The sequence below is a fragment of the Erpetoichthys calabaricus genome, chromosome 5 (genome assembly GCF_900747795.2).
Source record: "Erpetoichthys calabaricus chromosome 5, fErpCal1.3, whole genome shotgun sequence".
Classification (NCBI taxonomy): Eukaryota; Metazoa; Chordata; class Cladistia; order Polypteriformes; family Polypteridae; genus Erpetoichthys; species Erpetoichthys calabaricus.
The window spans coordinates 54,285,260-54,304,616 of record NC_041398.2 but is presented as its reverse complement, the minus strand read 5'-3'; the positions used below and the strand labels follow the sequence as shown (position 1 = coordinate 54,304,616).

General features: G+C 39.5%; 1 protein-coding gene across 1 annotated transcript in view; it reads left to right on the top strand.

The window, feature by feature from the left end:
• The first annotated feature begins 10,849 nt into the window (after nucleotides 1–10,849).
• mavs (mitochondrial antiviral signaling protein) overlaps nucleotides 10,850–19,357 on the top strand; it is a 309,827-nt gene continuing 301,319 nt past the window's right edge. The window contains exon 1 of the mRNA XM_051928045.1: nucleotides 10,850–10,946. The gene's annotated coding sequence lies outside the window, so the exon portion shown is untranslated. The remainder of the gene's footprint in view (nucleotides 10,947–19,357) is intronic.

The following is a 19,357-nucleotide window of genomic DNA, read 5'->3' as shown; positions in this document are numbered from 1 at the left end:
TCCCCCTACGTCAGGATCAGAGAAAGTCAGCGCAAGAGACAGAGAAAAGTAAGTTGGGTAGCTTCTCAGCCATCTGCCAATTGCGTCCCTTGTATGAAATCAACTGGGCAAACCAACTGAGGAAGCATGTACCAGAAATTAAAAGACCCATTGTCCTCAGAAACCCGCGAAGCAGCGAAAAATCCGCGATATATATTTAAATATGCTTACATATAAAATCCGCGATGGAGTGAAGCTGCGAAAGGCAAAGCGCGATATAGCGAGGGATTACTGTAGTTCTAATGTGAAAGAAGCACCCTTTGAGACTACCAAACAATCTCCTAAACAGCATTCTAAAGCAAAAGAAACACACTGACAGACTGGCACATTCTGTGCGGCACCACTTAAAGCACTCATCACATGTTGATATGAGTCTTTAAAGCCAGTCGACTCACCTATTGTTCTGTTCTCTCTCTGTCCTGTGTAGACTGTGCCCCGGCCCCTGCTGTGCATTTCTCTATAGTCAAGTCTTCTCAATGAAGACATCTACAGGTTCTTTTAAAGTAAATAAAAAATGGAGCTGAAGAAGCAGAGACAATCTGGTAAAGTACCAAAATTAAAGATTTGTTTGCTTAGTCCTCTCTAGCTGATCTTTAGTCCAACTAAGTAACTCAAATGCGACACAGACTATGAAAGACAATATGCGTGAGGAAGTCAATAATTATCTGCATTTTTGGAATAATTTTGTTTGGGTTGGCTTTGCACACTAAGGTGATGCGTCTGTGGTCACAGTGGTAAAGCCTCGACCTTGATCAGTCAGTTTCTCCTGCTGTTTTCTAGGAGACAACATGGCTGCTCTACTCTCCATCTGCACCAAAGACAAACAGTGAGCAGTGATCCGTTGTTCATGGGCTGAAGGGCTACTATAAAAGAGTTTCTGCTCAATATGGAGAGAGTGTTTTACCACAGCAGAGTGTTTACAAATGGACTGAAAAATGTTCAACAATGGTCAAACAGGTGTTAAGAGTGAAGAAGGAGCTGAACTTGGACAAGAAGATAGTCTTGAGCCATCCTCTGTATAGCCCTGACCTCACACCCACCGATTACCATTTAAAGCTCTACTTTTTAGCTCTACTTGACTTTATTACCCTTCTCTCAGTTTACCTCTCTGTCAAGATGCTAATGTAACCTGTGTGTGTGTGTGCGAGACCATCAATTATGTTGTCTGTTTTTTTTTCCAGAATTCACTGTCTTAATCTTCTTTATTTATTTATCTGGTTTGTACAATGCTATATACTGTATACACTGCCATTCTTTATTATATTCTGTAAGTGCCTTGAGCATGGGAAAGGCGCTATATAAATAAAATGTATTATTATTATTATTATTATTATTATTATTATTATTATTATTATTAAAGATGCCTGTAGAGGTTGTGCATTTCCCACAGACCAACTTGTGAAAGAAGCAGTGCATACGTAGCTGAGAGAACAACCAAAAAAATTTTTTTTCTGAAGGCATAAACAAACTTTGTGGAATGCTGGACCAACCAAGTTAGAATCAGAACTTTTAAAAATGCTCTTCCCAGTGCTGCTCTTTCTTAACTCACTCATCTCTTTCAATTTTCCGACTTTATAGTCTACAATCTAATCTTTCTGTCCTTAAGTAATCAAACTCCGAAATTAAATGGCCACGGTCAAAAGTTGTAACAGCATCCTCTTTAAAAGATATGATTATAAGACCACATCGTCTCCCTTGAGACATGATAGCTTTCATTTAGAAATGTTCCATTTTCTACTCAACTCTTGAAAACAATTTTTGCATTAATAGATAGATAGATAGATAGATATGTCATATTTGTGCAAATAAACGGCTCGTCATAGCGGCTTGTTAATTTGTGATGACTAAGTGTGTGGAAAAATGAAGTGTCTGTGTGCTCTCTACTGTACTTCTAATAAATTTTAGAAATGGAGTGCAAATAATTATTGACTTACCCTCATTCAATTGATATTAATGGAGGTTTATGATGGAGAGAATGTATGCATCATTTTTACGTTAATATAAAGTTGTAGGAAATATTCCAAACTGTGATTATAAAATTGTTCTGCATGAGTAAACCAAAAGATTGGTAAATAAAATGTTTTTCACACTACACTGCTTTTCTTTTTTTTTTTATTTTGAATCACTAAAATCTGAGGGTGAAACGATTGGAGAAGAGTGTCAGGAGTGATTTGTGACAGACAGGTATCAGCAAGAGTGAAAGGGAAGGTCTACAGGATGGTAGTGAGACCAGCTATGTTATATGGGTAGAAGACAGTAGCACTGACCAGAAAGCAGGAGACAGAGCTGGAGGTGGCAGAGTTAAAGATGCTAAGATTTGCATTGGGTGTGACGAGGATGGATAGGATTAGAAATGAGGACATTAGAGGGTCAGTTCAAGCTGGACGGTTGGGAGACAAAGTCAGAGAGGCGAGATTGTGTTGGTTTGGACATGTGCAGAGGAGAGATGCTGAGTATATTGGGAGAAGGATGCTAAGGATAGAGCTGCCAGGGAAGAGGAAAAGAGGAAGGCCTAAGAGAAGGTTTATGGATGTGGTGAGAGAGGACATGCAGGTGATGGGTGTCACAGAGCAAGATGCAGAGAACAGAAAGATATGGAACGGAAGCAGCCAAAAGAAGAAGAAGAATGCAAGTCATTAAATTAAGTAAGGAATGACAATTGAAATAGTAAAATCATATTTTTTATTAATTTACACATACATACTTTTAAAATTTTTCTTCCACAGTCCAAAGACATACAGGTTAGGTGCATTGGCGATCCTAAATTGTCCCTAGTGTGTGCTTGGTGTGTGGGTGTATGTGCCCTGCGGTGGGCTGGTGCCCTGCCTGGAGTTTGTTTCCTGCTTTGTGCCCTGTGTTGACTGGGATTGGCTCCAGCAGACCGACGTGACTCTGTGTTAGGATATAGCAGGTTGGTAATGGATGGATTAATAAAATACATATATGGTGACAGAATGGTAAAAGCTGCAGCCTCAAATTGCCAACGTCCTGAGGTAAAATCCATACTCAGTCAAGGCCTGTGTGGAGTCTGCGTGTTCTAAGTGTGTCTAGGTGGGTTTTTCCAGCTGCATCCCACAGGATGTGTGCATCTTTAATATCTCTCTCTCTGTGACCAGGGTCAGTCTGAGTTTGTTCCCCATTTTGCCCCCATTTTTTTATACACACAATTGTTCTTTATTGTAGTACAAACCTTAGATAAAGCTCGGGCTCAGTTTACAGTCCAAAACAGCAGGGAAATACAAACTAATTCTTTGTTTTTTTGCATCAAGATTCTTAATATTATTTCATTTATTGTCTAATTAGTCTTTTATTCTTTCACAAGTATTTGCATGTATTATTAAATTGTTATTGGGAATTGGGTATACACTTTGGGAGGATTTGCATTAAATTTTCACATGTTCTTGTTTATTTAATGAATGTAAAACAGGAGGTGAATACTCTCCAGGTACTCCAAAAAGGGAGAAGAACACGCAACAAAGTCTGTCAGCTTGAGAGGCCGGAAACTCCTGTGAGCAGGCAGCTCAATGAGCGAGGATGTAAGAAAAGTGCTTAAAATGGCATGAAGGGGTCACAAGAGAAACTCAAACACAAAGTCTGTGAGGCTGTGAGGCCTGGTCCATCATTTGCTTTCATATATAAAATCATAATACAGTCTACAAATGTATGTCTGGTCTCCTTTTTATTGATTTCACATTTGTTTTAATCATCATCATCATCCATCTATCTATGAACTCACTTTGTCCAGTACAGGTAACTGGGGCCTGTTCCTTTAACAAAAGCGAGGCAGGAAGCAGCTTTCTTAATTTATATATTTTACACCACAGCCATCAAGCATTTGTGTATCTCCTTTGGACACATGCACTGTATTCCTGAAGATGGTACTGTTTGGATGTTAAATTTGATATTGTAACCTTAAAACATTAAGTTGCAGGCTGTTGATGGTGTAATATAAACTAAAACTGACAGATTGATACGTTGACTGATAGTCTGACGAAAGTCATATTCACCCACACACCTCCACTCGCTAGGAGTCATTTTAAAATGCATTGTCTGCATGCATGTGGGAGGAAACTGGAGTCCCAGGATTAAAAACCACACAGCTTCTACAGAGAAGACAACTAAATGGTAAATGGTGGGAGGGAACTCGGTATGCTTGTTTATGTTATACTCATTTGAGCTCCCATTGCCAGGGTTTACCAGTCAAGCTCAGTGCATTGCAATGCCCCATGCAACTGAATTGTTACAGGCCCCACGAGTGGGCCCCAGCAAATAAAATGATTAAGCTTAATAAAATGGAGGCTTTGCCTCCATCAAAGTATGAGCAACATTAAACTGGTAAGTCTGGAACTGAACCTCCAATGGTGCTGAACATTCGGGGCTTTGGCCCTGAAGTCTGTTAACTGTGGAATACAAGTCAAGTGGAGCAGCCATGAAATCCCACAGCTTTCAGTCCATTGTCCAAGTTGCATCTCTTTATTTACATTCAATAAAGTCATCATAACCCTACAGATATATTTCACCATTTTAGCCCCCCATTTGGATTTAACAGTATAAACGTCCATCAGAATCACACTTCCTATCCTACATACACATGTTCAGGTGTGTCCTCAATAAGTCCTCATTTTACCAACAGTCACAGTAGACACGGTCACATACATACACTCATGCACATAAGTAATAATCCCAAGCCGCTAGGGCAAAATAGGAAAAGATTATAGGAATATTGTCCTTAAAACAAACTATGATTAGCTGTCTGGAAAAACTCTAGGCCAGAACATTTGCCCTGGATTAGATTATATGCAGAGGCACGACTAGGTCCTTCATTGTAGGACTCTTTTATTCAAATTACATTCCTAAGGGTATGAAACAGCAGCATTAGTCATTAACCAAATATACTATACTTTCATAAACTAACCATTTCATATTCATACATGTATAAAATAATACAGAATTAATCACTCATCACAAACAACTCTGTCATTCAATAACTTGTTGGCACTTAATACAGTTTAGAAAATATTTATCTAACATGAGTACCAAGTGTTTAGGAGCCAAGTGAATATTTATAAAGCCTGGGGGGTGTTATTCATGTCACCACAGTCTATCTGACGCGAAGCAGTAGTGCAACTGAGCGGCTTGCCGCCTACATTTAGTGTCTCCATAGCAATACTCGTCACCACACTACAGTATCTTTCCGAGATTCACTTTGGAGTAGAACTTGACTCATAGTTAAAAGTTGAAATCTTCTAATTTATCATATACTAACCTGTGGAATACAGGTAAAGTGGAGCAGCAACAAAACCACAAAGCTTTCAAGTTGTGTCTGAGGGGCGTGCACAAGTTCGTCTCCTTATTGCAAACAGAACCGCTTCAGTGTGAAACATTCCTACCAATTACTGTGCCATTCCAAAGTCCATTTTCACTGTCCAGTCCACAAACAGGAACTGACTGTTTCCCACATATAATCACAGGTGATTTATTAGAATAACCAAAAAGTAAACTATTGTGGCCACATACTGCATTTTCTCTTTTTTTTTGAGTGTGCCACAGAACTCTAATCCCAGGAAATCTTACAGACGTAACCAACCAGGCCAGTGAATGACAGATAGAGAAACAAACACAAAAGTTGCATTAACAGAATTTCGGCTTTATTCCAGGAAGTGCCACCTATTCACAGTTCAGTGCAATGACACAATTAAAAGTCAAATGACTGTTGAAAATATTTAGAGGGTCTCAAAAGACAAACGATGAAGAAAAAGAGAAATACCTGATCTTCTTTCTCCTTAAGTATACAAAGTTCATGAAGGTTCTTTCCCCAGTAAATGAAAAATAAAATAATCAAAAAGTGAAAACAGGCATAAAATAACTCCCCATTAATCAGAGGTGAATGTATATCTTTCTGTTTATAAAAAGTGTGATCCTCCTCACTTCTCCTAAATACTCAGCAGATCAGACCACAAGCCGCTTAGGCCGAAGACAATCAAAAGATGACCTACACTCAGAGCAAGTTTTACCTGGCCAATCGTAGCTCACATGTACTAGTTCCAGCCAATCAGTGAAGATGTTGACCCACTAACCTGACATTGCACTCTTTATATCCTCCCTTTCTTGTGCTCGGGGTACGCATACCGGTGAGTGTGTATGTTGACGTGCACTAAAACGATGCTCCCTTCTTTCATACAGGTAAGTACCCTCTCTCTTAGCTACTGCTCAGAATCCTTTTCTCATGTCTGTATATGCTGACAACTCAAACACTCTCATCTCTTTACCATAGTGCTAGACGACCACCATAATGCTGGTCCTATAACCTCATGGCACACAGCTGGCTCATTGGCCAGTCAAGAGGGAACCACACACTGATCCAATGCAGACACTTGTTGAAGATGATCATCATTAAACTCCAGGTTAGTGTATTAATAACTATTTACATTGATAATTAGACTTTAAATAATTATTTAAACGTTAATTAAACCGTGACACATTCTGTCACAGGCACGTGGCAATAGCTATCATGAAACGCTAGCACCCTGTGTGGCAGATAATTCTAAATAGTCAGGATGTGAGGTAACAGAGTTAGCTCTAGCAAGTTTGCATGTTCTCCCCGTGTCTGCGTGGGTTTCCTCCGGGCGATCCAGTTTCCTCCCACAGTCCAAAGACATGCAGGTTAGGTGGATTGGCGATTCTAAATGGGCCCTGGTGTGTGGGTGTGTTTGTGTGTGTCCTGCGGTGGTTTGGCACCCTGCCTGGGATTGGTTCCTGCCTTGTGCCCTGTGTTGGCTGGGATTGGCTCCAGCAGACCCCCGTGACCCTGTGTTCGGATTCAGCGGGTTGGAAAATGGATGGATGGATGGAACTACAAAAAGAATCTTTTAGCAGAATCCACCTTTTTCTTCCTGTGTTTGAAGTGTGGGTACTAGAAAGTGTCAGCAGTGCTTTAACTCTGGACTCACCCTGGATAACACCAACAGCTGCAGTGTTTTAAGATTTTTAATTTGTTTCATAAGTTTGCATGTCATGCCCTTGCCCTTCTTTGACTTTTCCTAAATATTTACACTGCTATGTAAATAAAATTTGGTAGCGATAAGAAAAAAAATGCTTTCAAGAAATGTAATTACAATACAGAAACACACAGAATTAAATAATTTTTTCGGATACAAATGTATCGCAAATTATTTCATATAAAGTATCAAAATAAACCCAAAACAATTAATCTATGTTACACATGGGCATCTGAGTATCACCTTCAAGGCTCAAAAAAGGCATGCAATACTCCAGTAAAGGGAGAACACCACTGCTAATAGTACCATCTCTTTTTATCTCTGCAGCCCCAAGAAAATGCCCACTGAGGACACCTAAACCCCACCTGCTACCAGCTTCTCGTCGGGACCATATAAACCCGAGAGTTCCTGGAAGTATGATATCTCTCTCTCAGGAAAGCAGTCTTGCATGATGGAGCCCCCTGATGCAGACCTGCTCAAGACAGCCAAATTTGTGGATAAGCCAAATAGGCACAGAATTCACTTCGTCACCTCTTTTTTGTTGTGCCAACACGCATCCATTTTTGTTACCTTTTTTGGACTATTGCAGTAAATGGGGTAGCTTGGATGGCACCCTAATTTTTGTTTGGATCTTCTTTGCCTCCTTTTTCACTTACAATTGTTAATTCACTTAGCTTCTGTATAGAGGACTCACCCGTGAAGGTGTCTAACACACCGTAATCACTCCACTATATGTACAATACTCTCCTTTCTTAACTCACATATTGTACCTTTTAACAACCTCTGGTCTTTCTCTACCACACTTAAAGTCAAATTGAGCTTGTCATTTACCCCTAGCAGTGCAAAATTGATGATATTTTTCTTTACAGAAAAGACTTATTATCATCACAAGCAATGCCACAGAACATTCATAACCTTAAAGAAAGAATCTGGATAAGATATTGGGCCAGCTTAGCTATTGGCTAAACAAACACGCTTGATGGACTGTATGCTTCTCCTCTTGTTTGCCAAATTTCTAATGCTGTTATGTTCTTATGTTCTAGCCATGTGTGAATCTCTATTTGTCTCCTATGACCACACTTGCATCTCCTTTTTACCTCAACAAATTCTTCCCTACCAGTGCTATGGACAATAATGAACGTCGCCAGCCAAAGGTGAATTGCTGTTTCTGTTTTGCAGACAGCTACAAAATAATCACCAAAAAAGTGTCACATTTATGCACTAATTACTTACATAGTTTCACTATGCATGATGAAGAAAATAATATACAAACCTGAAAACTATCAGAACTAGTTATTTCAATCAATAAGAATATACATTCATTTGAAATGGCATTGCAATGTTCTTCATATAGCTTGAAATATGACGTTCACTAACAGAATTAGTATGACATGGGGAATGAGGAACATGTGAGATGGATCATTGTAGATGGAAAAGGACATGAGTGACAACCACAGGGCTGGAAGGAGGCTCACTCACCTTTCACGGACACGGCAGAGCCAACAATGTATGGAATGATTTAGGGACACATCAAATTGATATTGGCTGTGTGCTATGTATACTTACACATTGGCTACTACATCAGGGCATTACATGACTGTTTATGAGCAGTTATTCCTGAAGTAATGTTGATTCCCTTTCACTCAGACCAAGTCAAGTAAACACAACAAGTCTGACATCAACTTTTAGATAACTGGAGACAAAAATAACAAAAGCAGTATGTACTAAAAACTGTTCCTTATTAGGAGAAAGATCCCACTTACTTACATGGGAAAGATGGTCTTTGACTGTGGTAATTCAACTCATTGAATTATTACCAGGTAATAGGAGAAATATCACTGATGGCAATATTTCCACCTAACTTTAAACGGCAAATAAGCTATTCACCAAGAAGACAAGCGTTCTCTGTACTGAACTGAAAAAAAAACAATGAGACGGGATCTACTACACCACTGTGAAAGACAACATGAGAGATAGTTAAGGAGACAGACGCCCATAAAGATGCCCATGCACCAAAACCAAAGGGCCTGAAATGCCAGTGTTTTGTGCATGGAAACTGCTCACAGACTACAAAAATAATTGCGGACTGCTGATGTGAGCAGTTTTATAGTCATTCTGTTATGCCATTTCCATTTCTATTCCTTTCTATTTCTATTATCTCTTGCTCCTGGTAAAATGATACAGTGGCAGCTGGGAACAAAACTGTGTAAAGTGTCACTGTCAAGATACCAAAATTCTGTGCTGATGTACACTGTTTTATAATAAGCCTACATGCCACACATGTGTGTTTGCACGTCCACAGCAATAACTATTTATGGTTGTAAATGTTTAAACTTTTGAAATGTATTATTTTGCTTTTCAGTAATAAATACTGAAGAAGATTTGTGCTGAATAACAAAAAAAAAATTTAAGTGAAAATGCAGTCATTGTTATTATGTACTGTATGTATTAGTCTGTGTATAGCTTTTGGGGGTAGGGAATCAAGGACTGCTTACCAGGATGCCAAGCTGATGAGCCATTAGAGGGAACAAAAGGATTCAGATGCGACTTGCTGTCACATTGTTGGTTATAGTACAAAAAACATATATGACAGTCCTAGTGTTAAACACCCCTCCAGTACTGGCTAAGGTTCAGTATAGGCTAAGATCTATCAGTTGTAGCGGTTTAAAGTTCCGATCTGCTCAGAAGTTGTTGTGAGTTGGAGACATAAACATTGCAAAAGGCTGATTGAGACCACCCAGAGACCCATAAGGTCATCCAGGACCTTCACTGATCTGCCCAGAAGAGACTCACCTAATCTCAGTGAGGACGGTGCCAGCTTTAAAAGATCAAGAGACATGGATGTTTGCAAAATGCTAAATAAGAGACAGAAAAACAATCAAACTCTGAGTTGTACAGATACCAGGTTTCACAGTAATCTGAACAAAAATAGAATAGAAAGCAAAACTGCTTAGCGCAACAAAAAAAATGTGAAAGGATTTGCTTAAAAAGGCAATCCATAGAAAACAAGTCTCAGTACATTATCCAGTAACTGTAATTCCAAAACAGAATGAAAAACCCAAATGCCCAAATAAAAAATAATAAGAAATGCTTTTACAAATTCCAAAACAACTGCCGAGTCCCACTTTCTTGGCTGAATATAAAGCCAAAAGGAGGACCCAGCAGCAGTGATATCAGGGTGGCCCCATCTCCTGGGACTCCTCCCACAAAGCACAGAAAATGGCAACTTATTAAAATCACAGAACATAATGAGAAATACTATAGTATGTGTTTTGGTGTGAAATTTTGCATATAAGTTGGTAAATATTTTGTATGTCTTTATTTGTAACTTATAACACTAATGCCTATCATTGATAATAACAGCAATGGTTTGATGGTTAAGAACCCCTTCCCCCCTTTTAGGAATGAGTCTCTTTGTAATTTTATGACAGGGTTGGTGGAAGGGCCTTGAACCAGTTTGGCCAATGTACCTAGGACTCTCTCAGTCAACCCCCACAGGAACGCCAGACTGCCTATGTGGCAAGCTTCACCATAACACTTGGTTTTAGGGGGCAGGTGTGAAATTATTCTCTCCACCTATTGGTCTGAAGTATGGCTGTTTGGATTGGCTTGTATCAGAAGCTTTTAAGTACCACAACGCCCTATTGGCTCTAGGGGTTGGACAGAAAACCTATAAATTTGCTTGCTTTACCTCCCTGTCTCTCTCTCTTACCAACTGATGAAGGAGCATCTCAGACACCATGAACTGAAAAGGACAACACAATGAAGAGCACAGCTCAGCAGCCATATTGAGACAGGCATGCGGCCTTTTCTGAAGAAAGCTGACCACAAATGATGCCTTAACTAGAGACATTTTAAGTAACTAACAAGTCTGTGTGCTGCCTGAAACTACACATCACCATTTATCAGGTTGTATGGTTGCCAATATTCAAATGTACTTTGCATATTGTTATTATTTATCAATATTAACAATAATACATTATTTAAAGTCTAACTTAACTCCTGCTTGTCTTTTACTACACCTAATTGCCTGAGATTATAAATGTAGAAGGGAAGGTATTTTATAAACAGTGGTAAGTCTGGGAGATTTGAGGCATTCTGACAAAGACTGCATATTAATAATACAAAAGGGGAAAGTAGAGTAATATATTACTCTACCAAAACAAAACAGTATGAAAATGTAATCATTCAAAAAATAAAATACACATAAATACCTATAATACCAAATAGGTATTATCTCAAACTTGGGAAGCATTTAATTGCGTTCCTGTCAGGTATTACTTAGTGGGGACCATTTGCAGTTGCATTTAGCCCAACTGCTACCCTTGGCAGATGAATTGGCACCATACCTGTCAGTTATATCTTGGTATCATAAGCTACTTGCTGTGGTTCCTGCGACAAGTAAACAAGAACACTCAAAAAATGCATGATGCCAAGACATTTCTGGGACCTTAAGTCCCACAAGGAGCTGAGACTCAGTGAATGAGTATAAACAGCAGTGACAAGCTGGAATAATCACAGAAAACAGAATAGTCCAATTGAGGAGGAGGAGTAGGAGGAGGAGTGAGACAGGGGAATTTAATGGCAGTAAAATTATAGCTGGTGCATATTAAATTATGCGCCCTTTCACCTCTTTTGGTGGGCAGTGGCTCAAAACTGGAGAAGAGACACTCTCGGGAGCTCAGTATGTTACATTCTGCACACTAGTCAATGCTCACATGTCTTTCGGTTCCTTTTTTTTTTTGCCTGTAATTTCAGAGGCATTATAATATGCACAACCTTGGCAAAACATGGATGTCTGTAATTGCTGATTATGTTTGATTAATAGACTTTCTATATGCACTCCCCTCTGCTCAGCCTTTACATTATTTCTCTGATATCTTAACAAGAGGACAGAGCAGATAAAAGGATTACCATCTAATTACATGCAATCTCTTTCCATCTTAAGAGCAAGAGTTCACACGAGAGCACATCAAATCAAATTTATTTTCCCGAAAGGAATCTATTGCGAGACAAATATTTAGAAAGCCACTAGAAATTATAATAATCGTATCAATATTTTATGTATATTACCATTTTCTCTTGTGTATGAGACTATCAGCAAGGAGAAGTAACATTTTAATGGTCCAGAATGTGTTTCTTTTACACGTATTTGAGAGAGAGAAACAGAAAACAACCAAGTGAGGGCGAATGCTAAATGACTTACAAAATACACTTAAAGCATAAAAATGAACATAGTCCATTTTCACTTGTCAGGAAACAAACCTGAATCCAGCCTGAGTATGAAGTTGTATATAAAATCTGAATGGAATCGAGCCCAAAACCTCACTTTTGTCAGACCCCTTTGGGCTCAGGTAGAAGATGAGTACTCCAACAGGTACACGGCGAGCTCGATGGTCTGCAAGCGTAGAATATGTGAGTGAAAATTAGGGAAGATTTGAACGCCTCCTTGTGAGACCCTGTGTAGTGGGAGTTAGTATAGTTCATGAGCCGATAGGATTGATGGTAAGAGAGTTGGAAGACACAGACATCAAAATATAACTATAATAAAAACAAAGTGTCCATCATTTGCAGTTGCTCCCACAAAAAAGAAAAAAAAGGTGCAAAACCAAAATTATAAAACCCAAATCAATAGAGCGTCACTATTTAAAATTCTGTCAGCTATGAAACTCACCTGAAGGAAAACAAAAATGGTAAACAATAAATAAATACAACAAAAAGAAAATTCTTCTTAATCACTCTATGAACACCTTCAACTGTGACAGGCTCCTAATTTCTTTATTACGTGGTGCACCTCACCACACTCCTTGATTGGAACGCCTCCTACCCTAACTGTTCATGCCCCTTGCCCCATCCTTTGAAACTGATTGGTCATTTAATAATTCCATTCATTACATTTATATAGTGCTTTTCAAGGTACTCAGTGAGTGGAGAGCCACTTCAACCACCACTAATGTGCAGCATCCACCCGAATGATGTGATGACAAGAACTTTTGCACCAGCATGCTCACCATACATTAGCTGTTAGGTGGTGAATTGGTGAGAGACAGTTAGCTAATCTGAGACAGGAGATGATTAGGGGGGCAGAATAACTAGGCCATGGTGGTCAATTTAGCCTGAACATTGAGATATACCCTACTCTTTATGAAGGATGTTCAGGGATCTTTTATGACCACAAAGAGTCAGGACCTTGGTTTTATGTCTCATCCAAAGGAGAGCGTCATTTTTACATCACAGAGTCCCCATCACTGCACTGAGGCACTGGGATCCACATTCAGACCACAGCAACACCTCTTCCTGCAGCAACCCAAGCTTTTCCTAGATGGTCTCCCATCCATGAACTGACCAGTCCCGGACATTGTCTCCCTTCAGGTGGATGACCTCTTCTGAAGTGCAGGTGGTGTGGCTGCTCCTTTGTCACAATGCACTCAGAGATTCCGCTACGTGAAATGCAATACATTTGCTTTGCTTTTACTTATGGCACACAATCTGCAGGAAGGAATGAAAAAAGGAATGAAAATGCTATATAGTTTTGTGTTGTGCTTTAAACTGACACAAAAATTGTGTGACATAGTGAAAAGCAAATCAAGCATTTGGCTGATATATTTTTAATTATGACCAAATAAAACCAGGCCAAAATTAAGCATACCACACACATTTGTACGTGAAGTTAACATATTGGATTGCATTTAATTTTTGCATGAGTGACTTTCTATTAAAATAAACTTGCACACAAAATACTCAATAACACACCCTTGGTGTTTTACTATCGTACAGACCTTCGGAAAAATCTGCATTTTCTAACTGTGACTAAAAAGGATTAACGTGACCACCATAGGTCTGTCTTGTTCCTGGTTGCCCTTTTTCTGTCTGCACTTTACAATGTGCACATATTTTGAGGTAGCGATTGTGAAGATGCAACTCCCTTCACAACAATATAGGTGTATATTTGCCCTTATCAGCTTTTTGCAAGGCAATTTCTAGTTCCTCCCAGAGGTGTCCTGATGAGTATAAGTAACTGTGTCCTGTCCGTCCTCAGTAATATAAATAAAATTTTGAGAAATGGCACGTACCTGCATCTTTTCAGGTGCACATGAAGGAGTGTAGGACAATGTCAGCAGCCACTGGGTGATGTGTCTTGGGAGTATTTTAGATAGTGTTGTTGGCGTCTCTCCTTGACGGGCTCTCGGGGAGTTGTATCGGTAAACGCTTGTTCGTTTCTTCCGCAGGTGCTTGCTAGAGAACTGCAATAAAGCCTTAAAGACTGCATTTGTTTTAAATGTTTTTTTTTTTTGCTGCTTTTGTTATCTGCTGCAGTTGAGGAAGCCCAGTGTAGAAGTCGGGAAGTGCACGTGAGTGAGTCTTAGCTCCATCTGGTGAGCAGGTGAGCGTGCACACGTGATGAACTCCCTGGTTTAAAGGGGCACGAGATGCGTGACAGGGGAATAGGTGTCCAGGTCAATTGTCAGTTAATTTCTAAGGGAACTTATAAAAGCCTATCGGGAAAGTAATAATAATAATAATTCATTACATTTATATAGCGCTTTTCTCAGTACTCACAGCGCTATCCACACAAGGAGGAACCAGGAGGCGAACCCACAATCTTCCACATTCTCCTTACTGCAAAGCAGTAGGGGAGGCAAGAAAGGATAAGCTGGGTGAAGGGTAGGATGTCCAGGTTGTTTGGGGCCCGGAGTCTGTTAGTAATAGAAATGTGAAACAACAATTGGATGGGTGCAATTTTCACAATAATTTTTTTTGTTTTGATGCTTGAGATATCTGTTGTGCATTTTTAGTACATTTTAAAAGTACATTCTTCACCTTTTTGCCTACGCATAATTTTTGGGACTGTTTTAGCCATTTATTGCTCAATAAGTTACACCTCTGTGTCAGCATCTCTTACTGTCCCACTGACCTTCTATCAAGGACCTGGGATCTGCAAGTTTTATCCAGTAAGGACCTAAGGGCCTGACAGGGATAAATCCAGATTATCCAGAGTGAACCATGACATGACGACCATGTCCAAACTCCACAAAGATTCTAACTGGGCTAGCAGGCCCCTGGACTTGTGCCATCCAATTCAATCATCAATTACAGAACCAGTCATTTCCAGTTCAGGATCACATGGCCTGGAGTATTGCATGCAGGGCAGGATCCAGTGTTGGATGGGGATGACAGTCCATCGCAGGGCACAATTGCCTACATCAGGCCAGTTTAGAAATGTCTGAAGAAAAACCAATGCAGATGCATAGCGCACGCAGGAAGTGTCTGAGCAGGAAAAGTGAAAACTCAGACCTCTGGAGCTGTGAGGCAGCAATCTCAAGCGCTACACCATGGTATTACTCATCTCCCATGTAATATTATAGATATCAGCCCTGTTGTTCAATTTAGTAAAACAAGGGCAGGGGAGGGTGCCTTGCTTTTTGCTGTGCTCTCTAACTTACTGTCATGCATATTCAAAAAATGGCACATGCAGTGACTTCCGTCACAGAGTCGAATGTCTGCTAAGTAAAGCGAGATGATAGCCAGATGCTATTTATTCCCAACAGCAAAGAAAGTTAATGAACAGTAGTTGTATTTAATTGAGGTTCAGAATGTCAACGTTCATATATTTATTTTTTCAAAGTGACATCTAATCTCCTTTATTACTGCTTCACTTCAGAGATAAGGGAAAATATTAACATGGATTAAAATAAATACAGAATGAAGACACCTTTCAGACTTGAAGCCTTTATTCTTAATTAGAGTATCTGCTCTAACAACTACAAGGCTCACTTAACAATAAATCTATTGCCAAGTATTACACTTGGTGGCAAAGGAATTGAAGAAAGTCTTTCTGGATGCCGTTGCTCTTCTAGTCCAGCTTTTCAACAGAATTTACAGATATGTAATTTGTTTTGAAGATCGCTCTCCAGAGGCACCCTTCCTTCTGACTCTTCATCCGGGATTAGTGTGTGACTTTTGTTTTGAATTAAATGGAGGGATTAAATGTCCATATGTTTGTAAATTACTGCCTTTCCTTCAACAAGGTTTAACATATTCATGAACAATAATGCCGACAATGAGCTTGCTCTTGCATTCCATTTTGAATTTTTTAAACTCTCTGGTATTTCAAAATTGCTGAGATTCTGATCTAGTAATCAAGAGGAATTCATATGAAATCATTCCTTGAATGTCAACATGGAAGTGTGAAAAAAAGTCATTTGTGTTTCATTCTGGAACATCCCATACATTGAACATTAAAATCAGTTGACCACAGGGCCTGAAATGGTTTGTTGCATTGGCCTGGTGAGTCCTGGATATTCAGACACAGTTAGGCCTCGGGTTATGGTGGTCTCAGTTTTGCATATATGAACAAAAACCTCATTTTTTCCTTCCTTTTCAACTATGTTTATTAAAATCCCCTTTTTTAAAAGTTCACACCCCTTTTGATTTTTAACCACACCCCTTCCCTTCTGTTAGGTTTTGCCACACCTCTGTCTTTGAATTGTTGCCACCCACTTCCATTTGCCATAGACAGCATGTATGTTCTGTTATGAGCAGGCAGCCACCAAACTAACAGCCGTGTAATAAGCCCTGCCACAGCCAGCCATCCTAAGTAAACATCTGAGCTGTGCCGTCTTCATGGAGTATAACTGCTGGGAGGGACACTCCGGGCGATTCCTTGGGAATGGTAGCACGTCTCTGGTGAGGGATCAGTTGTCAGTGGTGGGTTTTTGTGCCATCTTTATGCCTTTTCCAATTCTAAGGAGTCATTACCAAAAACTGTAGGAAGCTTAAGCATAAGGTTAACTTACTGTAAGTAACCCTGGTTCATTTTGGTTTAAATTATTTGTGTTTTGTGATTTAAATATTGCAGTACTTTAATTTATTAATAAGTACACATTTTTTCTGTAAAATGAATAATAAAGCATTATGCATTTTTCCATTTAAAATCACGTTACTAACATCTGCATGGATGGATCTTGTACATAACCTACAGACCGTCTGTTCCAAGTTGCCTTCTAAAATTTCTAATATATCTTTACATTTTTGCTTTCATGTGCCTCTATGTTTATTGCTAGTGTTATTTTTACTACATATGTTATTCAGCTGCTGTTTCTTTAATAATTTCTTGATGTTTTTGCGATGAGCGCAGTCTTCTTCCGTCTCCAGCGACATCACTAGTCATAACTGAGATGGACTAGGGTGAATGAGGACACAAAAAACAAGTACGATGCAAAGAGCATAGCTCTTTTTATTAATAATAATAAACAGTGTCCAAATTGCAGTCTTCAATAAATAATCCATAAAATCAATAATGATGTGAGGAAGATAAAACAAAAAAATAAATAAATCACCCTACTGTATAATAAAACACCAAAGTCTGTGTGTGTGTGTGTCCAGCCCCCACCAACATTCTGATGGGTCAATCTGGCCTTGGTGGCACAATTGAAAGAGGAAGTTCAAGGGTGAGACACATGAGGAGGAGTAAAGCCATGATGACCACATTGAGAGTTTCCTTCAAAGAGGGGAAGTAGAAAAGCAGACAGGAGGCAGGCAAGGCACTCTGAAAATAGTGTCTGAGAAACAGGCTTTAAGGGGGAACAAACTCGACTGAGGGGGTGCCAGTCAAGAGCAAGTCATACACATGAGGATACAGGGGAAAGGCACTGAAGGTACACATAGGGTAAGAGCTATCAAATATTTTTAAATTTACTCTATTACCCATCTTTGACAGGTATCATGACTAGCAGATAAAACCAGGAATAGAACCAAAGTCAGGATCAACTTTCATTAAACTCATTTCTAGCGCTTCGATCTCTTGTCTCTCTTTCTCATCTCACCCTGCTCACCCAACAGGCACGTTCAGCAGGGCTGAGACACCAACGCATGCAGTTGCTGTGGAATAAAATCCCAAACCAATAATATCCAAAGTCAGTAAGTCCAAAAGTCTTCTGGTTTCAGTTTAGATCTTTAAGATAATATAAGCCATGTTCTGTCTGCGGAAAGAGGCATTGTTCCTCAGCATTTTTATACATAGCATAGCATTGATAAAATACGCTATACTAATGGACAATGCCTAATGGCATTTATCCTCCTTTGTGCAACGGCCCATCAGTCATGCCCACTTCTCATTAATTTTTGTCCATCCATGCCCCTTATTAATTATGCTAATGATGAGCACCTCTTGGCATTGTGCTGGCTTTGTCCGGTATGCTTTTCAACCACACCTCCTTATTGCTAACCCTGCCTCCCCCCACCAGTCTATGGCATCAGCTTTCAGGGTGTCATTTTACATTGGCGGAGTGCTTACATGTAAGACTCACTGCACTCCAGTATTTTAACCATCTGACAGCTCAATGCTATTTAGTACTTAAACTATACGGGTGAGATTGCAATACACTTAAAAATAATATCTTATAAGAGACATAATTACTAACTACTAAATAATAATACTATAATTACTAAAACAAATGCCTAATTAAAATAAGACCATGAACAGATTATGCATTCTAATTTCTGTACATACTATATTCTAATTATCCAGTGTTTGATTGTATATGAAAATATCCAGTAAATTGTCATGTAGATATATTTCTTATAAGTCCACCACTGACTCTCATTCCATCTACCTCCATTGGTACCTGCTGGAGGCTCAGAGCCAGACTCCATTGTCCTGCCACCATCCTTTGCTCTAGCAGGACCCCTGGAGCACTCCATTATCCCTATTCCTAAAAATGAGCAGGGAATGCTTGCACTCCTCTGCAGGGCTTTCCCAAACACCTTCTTTACACCACGCTAGCCTGACCACCTGATCCTGCTCTCCATTTCTTGTCAGTTTTTTCTTCTTTTGTTTATCATTTTTTTTCCCCCATCTTGACCTACTCAGAACTTTGTAGAATCCTGTGAATGCAGGTGCACTAAACAATCTGCAGAACCTCAAAGCACATAAACGAGACATTAGCCAGTTTCTACATTAAGTTCTCAGCAGCTGCACACCTTTCCTGAGCTGCACTATTCTTCTTAAAAACACTAGCACCTACTCAGATCTTTCATGGATTCCAAACATGTTTCTCCACAGTTCTCCCTATTCATTTCATAAAGAAAACTGTTAGGTTTCCTATTATTTCTGTAAAAGTGTCATGCATTGGAAGTAGTTTACATTTAAATCATCACCTCACTGTTGTTCAACTGTTTAACCGTCTAGAAGATTTCCCAGTTTGTGGTAAGACACATTAAGGTTTGTGGTGGCAGGTGTTTTTGGTTAATAAAAACCACAAATTTAGGCCCTATGGGTGCCGGTGCAGTTGAGAAGCTGTGCTGCCACAGTGTCCGGT